The 17,445-nt window shown below is 41.7% G+C and overlaps 1 long non-coding RNA gene across 1 annotated transcript in view; it reads right to left on the reverse strand.

The window, feature by feature from the left end:
* Positions 1–6,417: 6,417 nt before the first annotated feature.
* LOC123566837 (uncharacterized) overlaps positions 6,418–17,445 on the reverse strand; it is a 117,204-nt gene continuing 106,176 nt past the window's right edge. Inside the window, exon 3 of the long non-coding RNA XR_006689487.3 lies at positions 6,418–7,789. This is a non-coding gene — a long non-coding RNA (uncharacterized lncRNA). The remainder of the gene's footprint in view (positions 7,790–17,445) is intronic.

The raw sequence follows: 17,445 nt of genomic DNA on the forward strand, positions 1-17,445 counted from the left end.
TGACATTTGTGTATTTGGCTTTATCATAGCCTCGATCCGGACATCATCTATCCTTACTCAGATGAATTAAAACAATAAAGGTCCTAGTCAGTTCTACAATCATGAAGCAACTTGGCATCACCCATCTCCAACCAGAAAGAGGAAAGAAAGCACCCCTGAGCTTCTCCAGTGTCACCCCATGAGCCTTTTCCCACTCCCCTCGGGATCACGTGGGTGAAATGACATGTGACTAGACTATGACCATGGTTATAGTTGGAGAAAGTGAGAAGCAGAGAAGTAGCACCTAAAGTGCTTACTGCTGTCACCTAGGGATTAAAAGAGGTGCTTCGACCCCACCCAGATCCATGTGCCATAGCTCAGCTCCAAGTCCAAGGGCAGTTTTATCTTTCTGTATAAAATATGAAGTTCAAGACATTCTACTTCTACTCCAACTTTTCATTCTTATATTTTAACTATATAATAGACACATTATTGTTAAAAATAGCACAGAGAATGTTACCTAGTTGAGATCTCACTGTTGATTTGATACTTGATTATTTTTCACCCAGTAACCGTGTCTTGGAGATTGTCTCCTATCAGCACAAACAAATCTATCTTTGCTATTTTAAACAACTGCATGAATTTCCATGTATGGACGTACCATTTCTTATTTAACCACTTTCTTATTTGTGGACATGTGGGCTGTTTTTTTATAATGGGCATTTTTATTTTTTAAAAAGGCATTTTATAGCACATAAAACTGTATTGTTATTAACACTCCTTGTCCTTAGAACACCCACCTTGATACTAAAAGGAAGTGCTCCAAGGGCTGTAGCCAGATTCTGACTTGGAAACCTCCTTGTTCTACTGTTGTACTTACAATTGCTCATTTTGCCATCCCTTTTAATAGCCTTCCCAGACCCAGCTGTTACTCACCTTCCTTGGCCCAGAGAAGTGGCTGACTTAGCCTGACCGGCAAGCCATGGCTCAGTTACATGTTTGAAAATGCCAAAGGAAGGTCACAAAAGTGAAGCAAATAAGGTTCAGTGTTGGAATGGAATAACCTGTATTTGAAAAGCAGAAAAGTACTGGAGACATTTTCAACAGGATTGTGGCACCTGCCTTCATCTCCTCTGGAAAGGCAAAGTCAAGACTAAAGTCCTTCTGCCCAGGACTCTGGATAAAAAGAGCACAAACTGCCCTAACACAGTTGGGCTGCCCACAGTAGGTTACTTTTTGGGGATATCGGTGGCCTCCTAACGTTAGAGGTAGGTGAAGGCTGTAGGTCTCACCTCCACACCTTACAGCACGTGCCTTGTTACAGTAAATAATGTATCTCAGTGCAAATTCTGCCGCACATAAGAACTCACGTCAGCCAACAGGCACAAAAGGCCACATGGACTATTCAGTAAACTCATGAAGCCCAACCCTTTGTCCATTTAGGCCCTTGGACAGTGTCCAGCACAAAAGATTCACTTGGCTAGGCACAGTGGCTCATGCTTGTAACCTCAGCACTTTGGGAGGCCAAGGCAGGAGGATCACTTGACCCTAGGAGTTTGAGACCAGCCTGGGCAACATAGCGAGATCCTGGCTGTATGTTTTTTATTTGAAAAAAGAAAAGAAAAAGTTTCACTTGAAGCAAATGAAACCACCACCACATTCTAGCAGCATATTTCAGCTAATTTTCTAGTCTACTCAAGATGACTACAGACTCCTCCACATACCGCCTACCACAAAATATGGACTCCTAGCACTCACTGTAGGCCTAGGACTCCAAGGACATAGAAAAGTGCCTGACACATAATGGGGCTAAATAAATATTTACCTGAGACCCAGCAGGACTCATATTCTTTTCTAACCAAACCACATATTTCAAATTCTCCTTTCAATGAGAAATAATTGGTAACATTTCTAATGCTAATTAACCATTAATCCTTCAATACTACTCAAAGGTAAAGATAGGTAAAGTGCTTGGGATTACCTCCACTGGAGTGGGAGCCGCTCATTAGCGTCTTTCAAATGCTAACTAACCCCAACAGTTGTAATCACAGAGTTAAGGCTTCTCAGGTGTGAACTAACATTTCTTGGAGCAGTGGTTCTCTAAGCTGGGTGCATCTTAGAATCCTCTGTGAAGCTTTTTAAAAAATGCTGATGCTCAGGCACATGAAATCCAAATCTCTGCTCTAGGGTCCAAGGAATTGGTATTTTTTAAAGTTTTCCAGCTGATTCTAATTTCCACCCAGCGTTGAGAATACTGCTCGACGGTGTAGAATTAAACGAATATGTATCTAAATACACTTGTATTTTCTCGAAGTTGTAGTGGACAGTCAAGCTATTGTTATTCTGGTCTCAGAATTTTGATTGATGAAGACTCTGCCTATGCTAAGACCATGGGAAACACACACATACAATTTACCCATTTAGTATTCATTTTTATTTTATTTCATTTATTTGAGACAGAGTCTTGCTCTGTTGTCCAGGCTGGAGTGCAGTGGCACGATCTCGGCTCACTGCAACCTCTGTCTCACGAGTTCAAGCCATTCTCCTGCCTCAGCCTCCTGAGCAGCTGGGACTATAAGCGCATGCCACCGTGCCCAGCTAATTTTTGTATTTTTAGTAGAGATGTGGTTTTGCCATGTTGGCCAGGCTGGTCTTGAACTCCTGGCCTCAAGTGATCCTCCCGCCATGGCCTCCCAAAGTGCTGGGATTACAGGCATGAGTCACTGTGCCTGGACTACTCATTTAATATGTATTTAGCTCTACTTTGTGTCAGGCACTTTTCCAGAGCTGAGGTATACTTATGCTCTCAAGAGACAAATGCCTCTGCCCTCATGGCATGCACACAGTTTTACTGAAGTATTTAACAAAAACTACAGACAATATAACATGCTGCTTCTGCCACAAACCAAGAAGAGTAAGGTGAGCCAGTAGTTTTGTGGGTCTGGTGGACATGAGATGAGGAATCGGGAGGCTTGCCTCTAAATCCTGGCTTTGCCCTGTGTTCCCTTGAGCAAGTCCTCTCACCTCTTACCATTTCAAATCCTGAAGTTATAAAAGGAGAGCTGTGAACAAAATGATTTCTAGGGCCCTAAAGTTTTATTGAGGTCTCAAAATCACTGAATCAAAAGGTAGAAATAAACATTCATAACTGCAGCATCACTGCAGACAGTGAAGTTGATTCTCCAATGCCTCTAAAAGAGGAAATGGTCCATAAAGCTTTCGCTAGCCCAGAGTATTTCCACTATCTTTAAGACATTCTCCCATTTGATAAACATAAAAATTTCACACTCTCTGTTACATGGATAGAAATTTCAAGAAGATCAACTTGGGGTCAAAATGAAATAAAAGTAATGGCAATTTTGATTATGCCTCTTCAAACCTTCCAAGACCACAGAGATTTTTATAAGGCCTCGTCCCCTTTCTTCCCCTTCTGAGAATCCCTGCCCAGGCTCTTGCCTAGGCTGGCATCTGTCCCCATAGAAAAGGTAGTGATAAGTGGCCAGGAAGGGTTGTCAGTGACTTTCTATCACATTCTTTTTTTTTTTTTTTTTTTTTTTTTTTTTTTTTTGAGACGGAGTCTCGCTTTGTCGCCCAGGCTGGAGTGCAGTGGCCGGATCTCAGCTCACTGCAAGCTCCGCCTCCCGGGTTTACGCCATTCTCCTGCCTCAGCCTCCCGAGTAGCTGGGACTACAGGCGCCCACCACCTCGCCCGGCTAGTTTTTTGTATTTTTAGTAGAGACGGGGTTTCACCATATTAGCCAGGATGGTCTCGATCTCCTGACCTCGTGATCCGCACGTTCTATCACATTCTTATTTCCCCAAATAATGGGTTCTTGTTTAGGCCCCTTACACTGATTCCCAGAACATTAGGAAGGCAGAGCCTCTAACAATCAACATTCTGGGACTGTGATAAGGACAACTGGCCCGTCTATTACAACCTCAAGAAGAATGGGTGTGGGTGGGAGAATCAGTTAAAATATGAATGCATAATGGTTCCCCTCCCACCCCTCAACTTTCTGAAAAGCCAAATTTACTTCATGAGATTAAATTTCACTCAATGGACGGTGGGTTGATGGAGAGTTTGCATTGAGATGATTTTTTAAAAGGAAGTTTGATTGTCATAGTAACGCTCTGAAAAGATTTTGATGTAACTTTGGAATGACTTCACACCCAATTACATAGGACATCTACTTGGAATGAGAGATAAGTACTTCTGTGACTGCAAATGTAGAAAGAAAATCCATTAACCTTTTTAGCCATTTATTAAAGCAGATGAAAATTATTTTAAAAATGCAATTTCTGACTTCAAGAAGAAGTACTGAAAAAAATATTTTCTTGGTTTATTTTGGAGTTTCCTAATAAAAGGAAAATGCCACAGAACATCTTAACTATGGATTCTTTGAGAATCAGAGAAATTTAGGGCCAATAACACACTGAGTGGTCATTGAGTCCATTCCCTGACCAGGAAGGGCCAGAGTTAGGCAGGTAGAACTCTATTACTTTAAAAACTAAAACCTCCCTTGGTCATTATCCTCATATTTAAAATCTTACTGTAATACAGTTTCTTGTGGTTTGCTTAAAGCTGGGCAGTTTAGTCTGTTTGTCTCATTCTAGTTTCAGGAATGATCATCACCAAAAACACGTATTGAGCATTTTTTATGATGACTTTTGCTAGTTAAAGGGAAAAAAGCTAAAAGGTGAAATTACTGCCACTGAAATCTTACTTGAACTACCTTCATCCACTGGATCAAAACCCTTTTCATAACTGGCTATTGTTAAGCTTTCCAAAACATAGGCTTTTGGACCATTAAAAGGGTTTTCACATTGTCTAGTCCAGATCTGTAATTGTACACATTGGAGCAAATGACACCTGAAGAGGTTCTATACATATGTATTATCTTACTCATTCAACACATTTGTTTAGTGTGTTCCTGTGGGACAACCGGACATTATCCATTTCCTGAAGTGCTGCAACAAGAAATACCATACACACCATCACTTATGTTCTTATCCAAAATTTTACCCTGAATCCAATTTCAGACAAATCCAGAATGTAGGACATTCAACAAGGCAACTATTTTGGGCTCTTCAAAAAGGTGAATGACTAGAAAAACAAAACAAAAAAAGAAGTGAGGAATTGTTCTCACTTCGATTAAAAGAGACGAAAGAGCATGAACCTTGGTGGGATCCTGTAGTTCAAAACACAAAAGCTGTAAAATATGTTTTTGAAGACAACTGGAGGACTATGGAAGGTATTTTAGACAATATTATTAACTGAGTGATGGTTTTCTTATGCATGATGATGGTTTTGTGATAAGGTAGCAGAGTGTCCTTATTGTTAGGGGATGTATTCTGAAGTATTTAGGAATGACCTATGATGCTTTCAAATGATTCAGCAAAAGAAGTTGAATGTGTGTAGAAAGAAAGAAGGACAAGAGAGAGAGAGAAAGAGAGTACAACTATAAAATATTAGCAATTGGTTAAGCTAGGTGACGGTGCTCATTCTACTATTCATTCAACTTTCTGTATATCTCAAAATTTAAATGTGAATAAACCATTTTAGTAAAACAGATACCCTAGCATGTAAGTTCCACGAAGCAAGAGATGTTTGTCTCTCCCACTGATGTACACCAAGCACTGAGAGCAGTCCCCAGCACATAGTAGGCACTCAATAAATATGTGTTTACATGGAAAACAAAAAAGGAGGTGGCCCCAGCATGGGGTCAGAGGGAGAGAGGGGATAGAAGCCAAGGAGTGGGCAAACCTGCTGGCACACCACCCTGACATCAGCGTTTTTTCAGAGGCTTCCCGAGAGCCACAGGAATGCTACAGAATAAGGCTCCTGTGGACAGCGCCCTCTCAGCTGCACCTGCTTTTGGTGCAGGCAGCTGGGCAGAAGATTAGGTAGAGAAGACTCACTCAGCCAGAATGTCTTACCCATGTTCCCCCCACACCACGATCAATCTGGAAATGGCATGGGGATGTTTCTGATCAGAGTGTAAAAATGTAGGCATCCGTCAGCTCGCACTGGTCCAGTCATCCCATGTATACAAGGGAAAGCTTGAATATATGTCAAACCTCAGGGATCGTGAGATCCACTAGAACCCACTTAATATTATGATGCAAATGGTGAAATTGAAGGTCTTACAATTAGGCAAGAACTGGCTTCTTTCTTCATTTGATTTTCTTTAATGGCATCATAATAATATACTGTTTTTAAAAAGATGAGTTTTCTAAGATTCTACTAGTTGATGATTTATTATCACATTTCCAAATTCCAGGGTTAAGGAAACATGTATATTAAGAAATGGCTAAAATATGAATAAAGCACAAATGCTCTGGGAGGCTGATGGAGGAGGAGGAGGGTACCATGGTGGCTGTGCGAGGTCATGGTCCAGCTGAAGGTCGATGAACTGAAAGTTTCCTTCTTTCCTCCTCTTTTTCTTTTTATCTTTCTTGTCTCATTTTCTTTCAAGGTCTCTTTTCTTCTTTCCTCCCTCTTTGCTTCCTCCCGCCCTTCTTTCTTCTCTTCCTCTCTTCCTTTCCTTCCCTCCTTCCTTCATTCCATTCTCCCATTTTAAAAACCACAGTGACTGAAACTAAAGAGCTGGCCTCCGCACCTCAGGGCTGAGGGCTGGTTAGCACTCCTTGCCTCCTGGCAACCATGCCCCTTCTAATAGTGACTGGTTGAGAAAGAGGCTCAGATTATTTTAACTAGACGAATCCCCCCAGGCATGTCATCTCTTTCCTGTGCAGACCTGCAAGGGAGGTGATCTTACTTCTCTCACTGAGAAGGAGCCTGGCAGTGCTTCTAAACTGAATTCTCATAAGAAAGGGAAGAGCCTGTTTGCAAAAACATACTCTTTTGCTGCCAACACAAGCAGATATTTTAGGGAGGAGGGGAACTGTAACCCCTCCAAGATCTTTGCTCTCCTTCAGCGCCAAGGCTCTCAGGTTTCACAAAGGAATTTATAGAGCAGACTGACGCCTCTGGGGTTGGAATCAGCTCACGACTAAGTGGAGAACGAGGAGAGGGACAGACACCCCTCTCTGCTCTGTGCAGGCTGGGGATTGTTTACCAGGGGATGAAAAGGTCCTCTCCCTGAAAAGGAATGTTTGGCAAGGAAATGACTTCTGGAGGCACAACTGAATGGCTCCCCAGGGAGTCAGTTTGGGTTAGTTACAGATCAGACCCACCACCCTGGACAAATCTCACTGGGCAAGGGCGGCGGGGCTGTGATCACGAGAACTTGGGGATGTTTAGAGCAACTCCTGCCTTTAAAAGACAGCTGTCCTCTTTTCCAGATAAATTCTGTATGGTAAAAGAAGGAAAAGGAAAAAAAATAGAGGTTAGAAATCATATTGAAAACTTAAAGGAATGTTTGATTTGTCCATAAGAATTTCTTGACTGTGCCACTTTGCTCAGCGCTTGTCCTAGGTCCTTCCAATATCACATTTAGTGGGTAGTGAGAAGGCATGGAGTAAGTGACTCTGGTTGCTGACATTCACACTTGGATGAAGTGGAGAAAGATGATGTCCTTCCTTATTTGGTGGCTCTGGAAGCCACATTCCCTTCTCATCTGCCTTCCCAAAAGAACCTTGTGGCTGGCCAGCGGAAGCCCACGCTATTCAGCAGCCCCCACCCTTGGCATTTCCTTATCTAGGAGTCTTCACTGCGGAATTCCAAGGCCCACCCCAATGCTCCGGATGTGTTTCAATCCATGGCCTGCCACTTTGTTCCTCTTGTGATGACAAGCAGATAACATAGCTCACATGCCTTCTTTTCCTGCATACCAACCAGACCTCAGTTCTGAAAAGGAAACAAACCACAAACCAAAAGAGATGTGTTATTTTTATGTAGACATTGTTAAGACGCTGCAATAAGCCTAGAATTGTGGAAAGTGCTTTCCCATGTTGCTCCAGTTAATCCCCTCAGTCACTCCGGCATTCATACAAATGAGGAAACCAGTGAGTGTGGAGGTTAGTTAAATAGTCAAGGTCTCATAGCAAGTGTGTGTGTGTTGGGGAGTGGGGGTTGCCATTTCAAAGTCCAGAATGACTCCAAGTCCACAGCATCTTTGTTGCAGTTAAATGCCATTACGACTAAGCCTAACCCCCTTGGCCATCATTACTAAGAGGCTTTACCAACTTCTGACATTGTTAACTTCAAGACAAGTATCCTTTTTTCAAGACAAGGCATCAAAAACTGTATTTCTGTTATTCATCATCACCATGGTTACAACCACAATTCAAAGACCCTCCATCTGAGAAACAACAAAAATGTGGAGAAAATATTTGCTGAACACATCAGTAAATAAATAAGTATAAAATATGAAAGTGGCCAGAATACACCCAAATCAATAAATATGAATGAGTTAAATGCCTCTTTTGAAAGACAAATATTGGCCGGGCACGGTGGCTCACGCCTGTAATCCCAGTACTTTGGGAGGCCGAAGTGGGCTAATCATGAGGTCAAGAGATCAAGACCATCCTGGCTAACACAGTGAAACCCCGTCTCTACTAAAACTACAAAAAATTAGCTGGGCATGGTGGCGGGCACCTGTAGCCCCAGCTACTCAAGAAGCTGAGGCAGGAGAATGGCGTGAATCCGGGAGGCGGAGCTTGCAGTGAGCCGAGATTGTGCCACTGCACTCCATCCTAGGTGATAGTGAGAGACATTTAAAAAAAAAAAAAAAAAAGGAAGAAAGAAAAAAAAGATAGATATTCTTAAAATTCAACAATTCCACTTCTGGGTATATACCCAAAAGAATTGAAAGTAGAGTCTTGAACAGATATTTGCATACCGATGTTCATAGCACCATTATTCAAAATAGCCAAAGTATGGAAGAAACCCAAGTGTTCATTGACAGATGAATGAACAAGCAAAATGTGGTATTTACACACAATGGAATACTACTCAGCCTTAAAAAGGAAGGAAATGCTGACATATGCTACGACATGGATAAATCTTGAGGGCATTATACTAAGTGAAATAAACCAAAAAGACAAGTACTGTATGATTCTACTTACATGAGGTACTTAGAGTATTCAAAATCATAGAGACAGAAAGTAGAATGATGATTGCCAGGAACTGGAGGGAGGGGGAAATAGGAAGTTATAAGAGTTTAGAATTTCAGTTTTACAAGGTGAAAAGAGTTATGGACATGGATAATGGTGATGGATGCACACTATGAATGCATTTAATACAATTGAAATATACACTTAAAATGGTTAAGATGATAAATTTTGGGGAGAGGAACTAGAACCCTAAAAATGAAAGAAGAATGAATTTTCTTAGAAAGATACTCTTATCTGATATAAAACAATACAAATAATAAAAATATATGCCATTTATAAGAGATATAGCAGGATGACACTGGAAGGTTGAAAATAAAGGAATAGACAAAGAGATACCATATGAATGCTGCCAAAATATGCAGAAGGGGCAATATTAGTGCCAGACAAAATCAAACTCAATGCAAAAAACACTAAGTGGGAAAAAGAAGATTGAAAGACATAATCCAACAAGAAGTTATACTAATAATTAATTTTTGTGCAATAAACAACATAGCATCGAAATATCTAAACACCAAGTCTGTGTACTTAGGCATGCTAAGAATGGGTAAATATAGTAAAAAGTACTGTTTTGGCCTGATAGGAACTTGCTGTCTCTTCCAGTGGATAATTTGTCTGCAGTGTATTTAAAGCAGGGAGCTTAAGCTCAGACTTCCAGATTGAAAAGATTCTAAGTATTTCAGGGAGAGGTTATTTATGCTGTATGAGTATTTTACGTCAGGGAAGCATTATAACAAATAGACCATAAAAATCGTACCACATCCAAAGGAAAAACAAAAAGCCACAGAAGGTTCTTGGAGTGTCTCTTCAGGAAATCCTCCACACTCAAGGCTCTTGCCAGTTAGGGTAACGTGTTCATAAATTTCCTCTAACAAACTCATTCCAGCATCAGAAAATGACAAATCAATCAAATTTTGGGAGATTGATAGCTAAACTCTTCCAGGACTATGGGCATAAATCCAGGAAAGGAATTTGTGCCAAAAATTGAACCCTTTCCTGCCAGAAATGGAAATGCAGACAGAAATAAAACCAGTTACTTCATTTCAACTCATATCTACCATGTTTTAGGCAAGACAGTGAGGATGCAGCTTACAACTTCTCACAGGTAAGATAAAATTTCTAGCAAAAGTAAGGTGCTGGCCAGTGTTGGAGCTTTGGGAAGTAGAGCTGGAGGATCCTTTGAGGCCAGAAGCTCAAGACCAACTTGGGCAACATAGTGAAACCTCATCTCTACAAAAATAAAATAAAATATTAGCTGAGTGTGTTGGTGCATGCCTGTAGTCCCTGCTACCCGAGATGCTGAGGTGGGAGGATCACTCGAGCCCAGGAGTTCAAGGTGACAATGAGCTAGGATCTAGGTACTACACTCCAGCCTGGGTGACAGAGTGAGACTGTTTCAAAAGCAAACAAAAGTAAGGCACTTAAAACACTCTAAAGCACTCAGTTGTTAAACAAATCTCATCTCCAGTGTGGACTGGGTTAGTGGAGCAAAGGGGCCAGGGAAGCCAATGACAGAGAAGGAATGGACCGGGAACCTGGGTTTTGAAATATCTTTCTCATAATTTGAGTTGATATTAAAGAAAAACCTAAACCTACTAAGGGCTAATCTAGCATTTTTTAATTCTGAAAAGTCTAAATTAGACATAAGGAATTGGTTAGAAGTACTGGATAATAATTTTCCAAGCAAAGAGGGCTTTTTTCTTCCAGATCCTTTGTCAGATGTACTGAGGCATGAACCCTATTCTTGAAAGGGAGTTGTTGCAGCTGAGCTCACTAGTACCTTATGTTCTACATCCTAAGCAAATGCATACCTACCAACTCTGGGGAATTGCGGAGTTGAGACCCTACTAGGTCGCTGGCCAGCAAGTTTTTTGGTGTGTGAATGGGTTGAATAAACATGCATGTAGATATATTTATGTATATCTAAATGGGTAGATAGAAAATAGATAGATAAATGATAGTTAGATAATAGATAAGTCATAGATAGATAGATAGATGATAGATAGATAGATAGATAGATAGATACATAGATAGATAGATACATAGATACATAGTGATATGGTTCGGCTGTGTCCCCATTCAAATCTCGACTTGAATTGTATCTCCTAGAATTCTCACATGCTGTGGGAAGGACCCAGCGGGAGGTAGATAATCATGAGGGCCGGTCTTTCCCATGCTACTCTTGTGATAGTGAGTAAGTCTCACAAAATCTGATGGGTTTATCAGGGGTTTCCACTTTCTCTTCTTCCTCATTCTCTCTTGCTGCTGCCATATAATAAGTGTCTTTCACCCTCTGCCATGATTATGAGACCTCTCCAGCCATGTGGAACTGTAAGTCCAATTAAACCTCTTTTTCCTCCCAGTCTTGGGTATGTCTTTATCAGTAGCATGAAAACGGACTAATACAGACAGATACACAGAGAGATAGATAGATAGATGATAGATGATTGCTAGCTAGCTAGATGATAGATAGATAGATAGATAGATAGATAATAGATAGAAGATAGACAGACAGATAGATAGACAGAGAGATACTACTTTTGGTCTTTCTATCTCTCCCTCTTTATTCCTGGTATTCTCTCTTCACTTCCTCCTCTCTCTGGTCTAGCTGTCTGCCTCTGTTTCATTTCCTTTGTGTCTGCAACTAGGTAGGTCTTGTCTCTCTCTGAGCATTTCTCCATGGGTCTCAGTGTATTTCTCCCCATCTGTCTCTGGCTGTCTGCCCTTCTTTCTTTCTCTCTCCATCTCCCTGCCTTCCTTTTGTCTTTCTTCCACTCTGGTGGTGGTTGCTGCCCTTGCTGCTGTGATGCATTTTCTATTGATGGAGTGAGCATTAAGGAGGCCCAAATATGGTCATGGGTTTCAGGCGGAGTTGAGATCACGGCAGCTAGGCAATGCTCACCCCCAGCACAGTCGTTGGGAAACTCAGAGCTGTCACAAACAGTGGCCCACCTTATATCCAGACACTTAAGTTCAGGAAGAGACAGAGTGATTCAGCCAGAGTCCCGTTCGTAAAAGGCAGCAAAGGCTCTCTGCTTTCAGTTGCCACTTACAATACAGTCAATTTTCTATCCCACAGCAATTTACATTCATGTCTCTGTTATAATCACTTTGCTGTGCCCTTACTGGAAGGGAAACCATTTTCCTTAGTATCACTCAGATAATCAGAGCAAGTCCTCTGGATAAGGAAAGCTCAGGTACAACAATGAAACTATTGAAATGTCTTTTAAAAACCTCTCCTTTTAAAAGAATGTTCAAAGAAATTGCCACATCAAAGTTCTGAAATGTCAAGAATTCCTATAATTTCCTTCTGTGGCTAATGCCAGGAACTTTCTAGAATACTACAATTTCTTATTCTTTAGAGTGCAGGATAAAGGATAATTTTGTTTGCCTGAGATTTAACCCACCTGAGAAGTATTTTTCCAGGGTTATGCTTGAGCAAAAGACTGGCTGAGAAACTTTCAACCAACCTGTGGGGAAATAACTTTTTGATTAAAGAGCTTTGATTAATTAAGCATTCCTTCATGGAATTCTTTTAGGGAATTCATTCTTTACTGAATTCTTCTAGAACTGCAGAAAATCTTCAGAATGGGCCGCAACAACTTTGGTCACAGAAGACAGCTGCAGCTGCACGGCAGAAAGACAGGCTAGAGAGCAGAATGGCAAGGGTTCAGCTCCATTTTTCCATGTTTCCTTTTTTCATGTTTATTTTGTAGGGGAGTCTAAGCCAGAAAAGTAGAGATGCCTTTCCCTTAAATTCATGACTCTTGAAATTATTATTATTATTTTTTTTGAGACGGAGTCTCGCTCTGTCGCCCAGGCTGGATTGCAGTGGCCGGATCTCAGCTCACTGCAAGCTCCGCCTCCCGGGTTCACGCCATTCTCCTGCCTCAGCCTCCCAAGTAGCTGGGTCTACAGGCGCCCGCCACCTCGCCCGGCTAGTTTTTTGTATTTTTTTAGTAGAGGCGGGGTTTCACCGTGTTAGCCAAGATGGTCTCGATCTCCTGACCTCGTGATCCGCCCGTCTCGGCCTCCCAAAGTGCTGGGATTGCAGGCTTGAGCCACCGCGCCCGGCCGACTCTTGAAATTATTACAAAAGGTCTAAACATCTTCTGGAAAGGTTACGTAGGGTGTAAAACTTTCCACCCAGGACAAATTCTAAACACTGTAATGGAACTTTTCCTTCAACCCAATCTATTTGGTACCATTTACTGAGCACTTACAATACATGGCAAGCCCTGGGATAAATGTTCAATGTGCTCATTTAAATCTCCCAGTAACTCTTTAATGCAAATCTATTATTTTCCCCCATATTACAGATGAAGAAACTGAGCCTCATGTGCTAAAGTGGTTTGTTGAAAATCACACAGCTAGGAGGGAAGAGATCTTGGATTCAAACCCAAGTCCGCTGGCCTTATAGTCTGTTTTCAAATACCTGCCTCATGCCAGGCTCGCTACTCTGACTCCAACTAGAGAGAGAAAATGAACTGAAAACTGGCAGAAAATTGGCAACAAATGTCTTAGATGGATAGATAGCCTGCTTACTCTCCTCTGGGCCTGTGCAGTAAGTCTATATAGTAAATCCTGCATGGGATGTTACAGAGACCATAGAGTAGCAAGAACTATTTAGATTGGTCCAACCCTATACCATTTGCAAAGCCTGATATCTGTGTTCTCAGATGATCTTTTCTAAAACCCTGTGACTTAGAGGTTATTGTTTCCATTTTAGCAGAAAAAGAGACTAACACCCGAGTTGGTTAACTGACTTGGTCAAGGTCTCATAACTGTTAACTGACCAAGCCAAGACTTGGTCCTAAGAAGGGTTTGACTCCTTACTCAGTGCCCTTTGAGCTCCTGCTCCTGAGCCAACTCTGGACAATTGATCATGACTGGCCTGTGGTGTTATTTGGGAAAAAATAGTCCTAGGAAGTATTAAGACTCAGCAAAAAAAGGTGTCACAGGCAAGGCATGGTGGCTCACACCTATAATCTCAGCACTTTGGGAGTCTGAGGCTGGAGGATTGGCTGAGCTCAGGAGTTCATAACCAGCCTATGCAATGTGGTGAGACTGTATCTCTACAAAAATTTAAAATTAGGCAGGCGTGGTGGCACACGCCTGTAGTCCCAGCTACTCAGGAGACTGAGGTGGGAGGATCACTTGAGCCCAGGAGATGGAGGCTGCAGCGAGCTGTGAAAGCACCACTGCACTCCAGGCCAGGCACCACAGCAAGACCCTGTCTCCAAAAGAGAACTTAAAAAAAGAAAAAGAAAAAGTATCGCTGTTGATTAAGCATGTCTGCACCTACACCAGCATGAGGAGTGACAGCATCCTTGCCACAGTGATGCCATCTCTAATCTATTTAGTGCAGCCCCTTAATTCTATAGAAAAGGAAATGGAGGCCTAACTCAGAAATTCTGAGACTTCTGCAGGTTCTCTCAGAAAGTTGATGACAGTCAGAACAAAACAGCCTTTTGAGAAGTTGTCCAGATCTCTTTTCATAGTACTTTAAACCTGGGATTTAGGCTTTTCCATGCTCATGCTTGCTCAACTCTAAGTCCCAGAGTCCCTTATGAATCGGGGACAGAAGGTGTTAAGCAAACTTAACAGAGAGCACAGAGAAAGCTGGGATTGGTGCAAGATGTAGCTTCCACTTAAGACTGCTAAGCCTCCCCTGACACCTGCCTTTCTCTCTCCTTCCCTGACTCTCACCATTGCCAACACTGACCTCTCCCAACCCTGCCCTGAGCTAATCCTCCTGCCTTTGAGAAGGAGTTTTATTCTACCCCATCTCTCCCACAAGACTGTAAACCATCTAAGGTCAACTGATGACACTGTCTTGTTCAGTCGTGTAGAAGCCTCATAGTACTCCACATAGGCTTGGCACACATGCTTATGGAACTCAATTGATTCTGCCCAAACTGGAATTGGAGTAAACTGAATTGAACTAAATGTACCTGAACCAAAGTAGGTAATAAAATAGGCCTGGTGACTAATGTATTACAAGGTGAAAAGTAGAAATAAAACAGGAAGGAACTGGAATTCTTGAGAGGGAAAATAGCACCTTTCTATCTCATATTCCCAATATCCTCCCCGAAATCACCAGCACATTAATAATAGCAAATATTATCAGCTAATTTATACCTATCACAAGACATTGAGGGGTACTTGTCTTCTTGTCCTAGTTTTGGTCTCTGGGACCTATAGCTAAAAAGCAAAGACAGCATCCACATATGGTAAGATGTGGGGCCGAAAACTGTACCACGAGGAGATGATATAAAAATTGTATCACAAGGAAGAGATGGTGCAAAGGTAATCACCCCTTTCATCCTCCTTTCTCAGTCTATATCAATGACTATCAAACCCATTGGACTGCAGGTCTTCATTTAGTGACAAATATCATGCAATGCCAATTTGCAAATTGAAATGTAATGGATAGACAATAAAACTTTGTATTAAAAAATTATATATGTATATAATTTTCTCCCAAAGCCAATATAATCCCTAACTTTATAGAGATAATATAAATAAAGGAGAGGTAACTTATTAAAATAATATGTGTTTCCTGGGGCACCACAACTCTAGGAGACACAACGAAGTAGTCAGTGGTGTGGGCCTGTTTGTAATGAATAAGTTTGCATTGATAAGAAAATAAGTCAATATAAAGTTGAATATCATCAACAATTTGTCTTTATACATATTGAAACAATGGGTAAATAAATTTGTTTTTATACATAGACTTTTTGCCAACTGAACAGATAAAATGCAGACTGATATTTTGACAACTTAAACAGCACAACTGGCTTTGCCATCAGCGAAGTGATTATTCGAAAGGCGAACAGTCTTTGGTAAGTTTCCAAAAGTAACAAGTACTGTATAATCTTCCCTTGATTTACATGGTAGTTATGTTTCTGGAAAATTCAATGTATATCAAAGCTATACAAAAATACCTTGTGTTTTTTACATAAAATGGAATTGAGTTATAGGCCTATGTCATTATAAAATGTCTGGGAGGACACCAGAAAGATGGATAAATGTGAGTTGGTTCTCCATGTGGAATTGTCTTGTGCATTGCAGGATGTCTGGAATCCCTGGCCCATTAAGTATCGGAAGATCCCCCAATCACTGTGACAACCAATAACAGCTCTGCATATTTCCAAAATGTCCCTAGGAGATGGTGTGACCCTCACTGAGGAACACTGCCCACTATATAAAAAGACAGGCAGAAGAAGAGGAGTCTGAGAGATGGTCATCCTTCCCGTGATTGGGTATCCACAGCAGACTTGCTCTTCTGCATCTGCATCAGAGACTTGGAGAGACGTGAAGGTGGAGACAGGTGGTGCAGCAGCTGCATACCTACCACTGGGTGTGACAATGAGCATGAGTTTCCCATGGGACCATTGGACACAGGGCATCACAGGGAGCTGACTTGAGCCATCTTGCTATTATCCCACCCAGGAGGGTTGTCTCTTGATGAAGATGCACTACAACAAGAGGATGTTGCACACAGGGCCCCTATGGAGCAGAGGTGGGCGGGGAGCAGGGAAGCAGGTGAGGTGGGGCTGGAGTTGGATCTTCTGGTCAGGGAATTAGGCAGCAAGGGAGGGGAAAGGGCCTTTAAGGGTCTCCAAAGAACTGCTGCATGAACTCCGTCACACTGGGCATGGACATTGGCTAGAGTGTGCTGGCTCCTCAGTAGCCATTAAAAACAAGTTGATTCTTTCTCCCTCCCTCTTCCCTACCCCAACCCAATGAGGGAGTGGGAGCCCTGAGGAGCGGAGAGGCTTTGAAAACATAGGAGATTGAAGTTTTGTGCTGTACCAGATCTTTCTCTCTCTCTCTTTATTTTTTTTTTTGAAACAGGGTCTCACTCTGTCACCCAGGAAGTGCCATGGCACAATCACAGCTCACTATAGTCACAACCTCCCAGGCTCAAGCAATCCTTCCACCTTAACCTCCTGAATAGCTGGGACTACATGGGATCCACGTGCCACCATGCCTGGCTAATTTTTTTTTTTTTTTTTTTTTTGGTAGAGACAGGATCTTCCTATATTGCCCAGGATGATCTCAAACTCCTGAGCTCAAGCAATCCTCCCACCTTAGCCTCCCAAAATGCTGGGATTATAAAAGCATGAATCACTTTGCCTCGCCCAGACTACATTTTAACTGCTGAAAGTGAAGCAAACGTCATGAAAGATGTTGTTAATTACACCTAAGATGTTGTTAAAGCATAAAGAATGATTTGATGGAGTATAACTGGGACTTGGGAACAGGTAGTGAAAGAAATTAAAATGTTTCATGTCTGTCCTCCAAGAAGTTGAGATTCTTCCATAACCCAGTTACATACTTGATTTTGTCCCACAATGGATTTAAAAGAGCTAATAAGCAGCCATT

Source organism: Macaca fascicularis, chromosome 9, assembly GCF_037993035.2.
Source record: "Macaca fascicularis isolate 582-1 chromosome 9, T2T-MFA8v1.1".
NCBI classification, from domain to species: domain Eukaryota; kingdom Metazoa; phylum Chordata; class Mammalia; order Primates; family Cercopithecidae; genus Macaca; species Macaca fascicularis.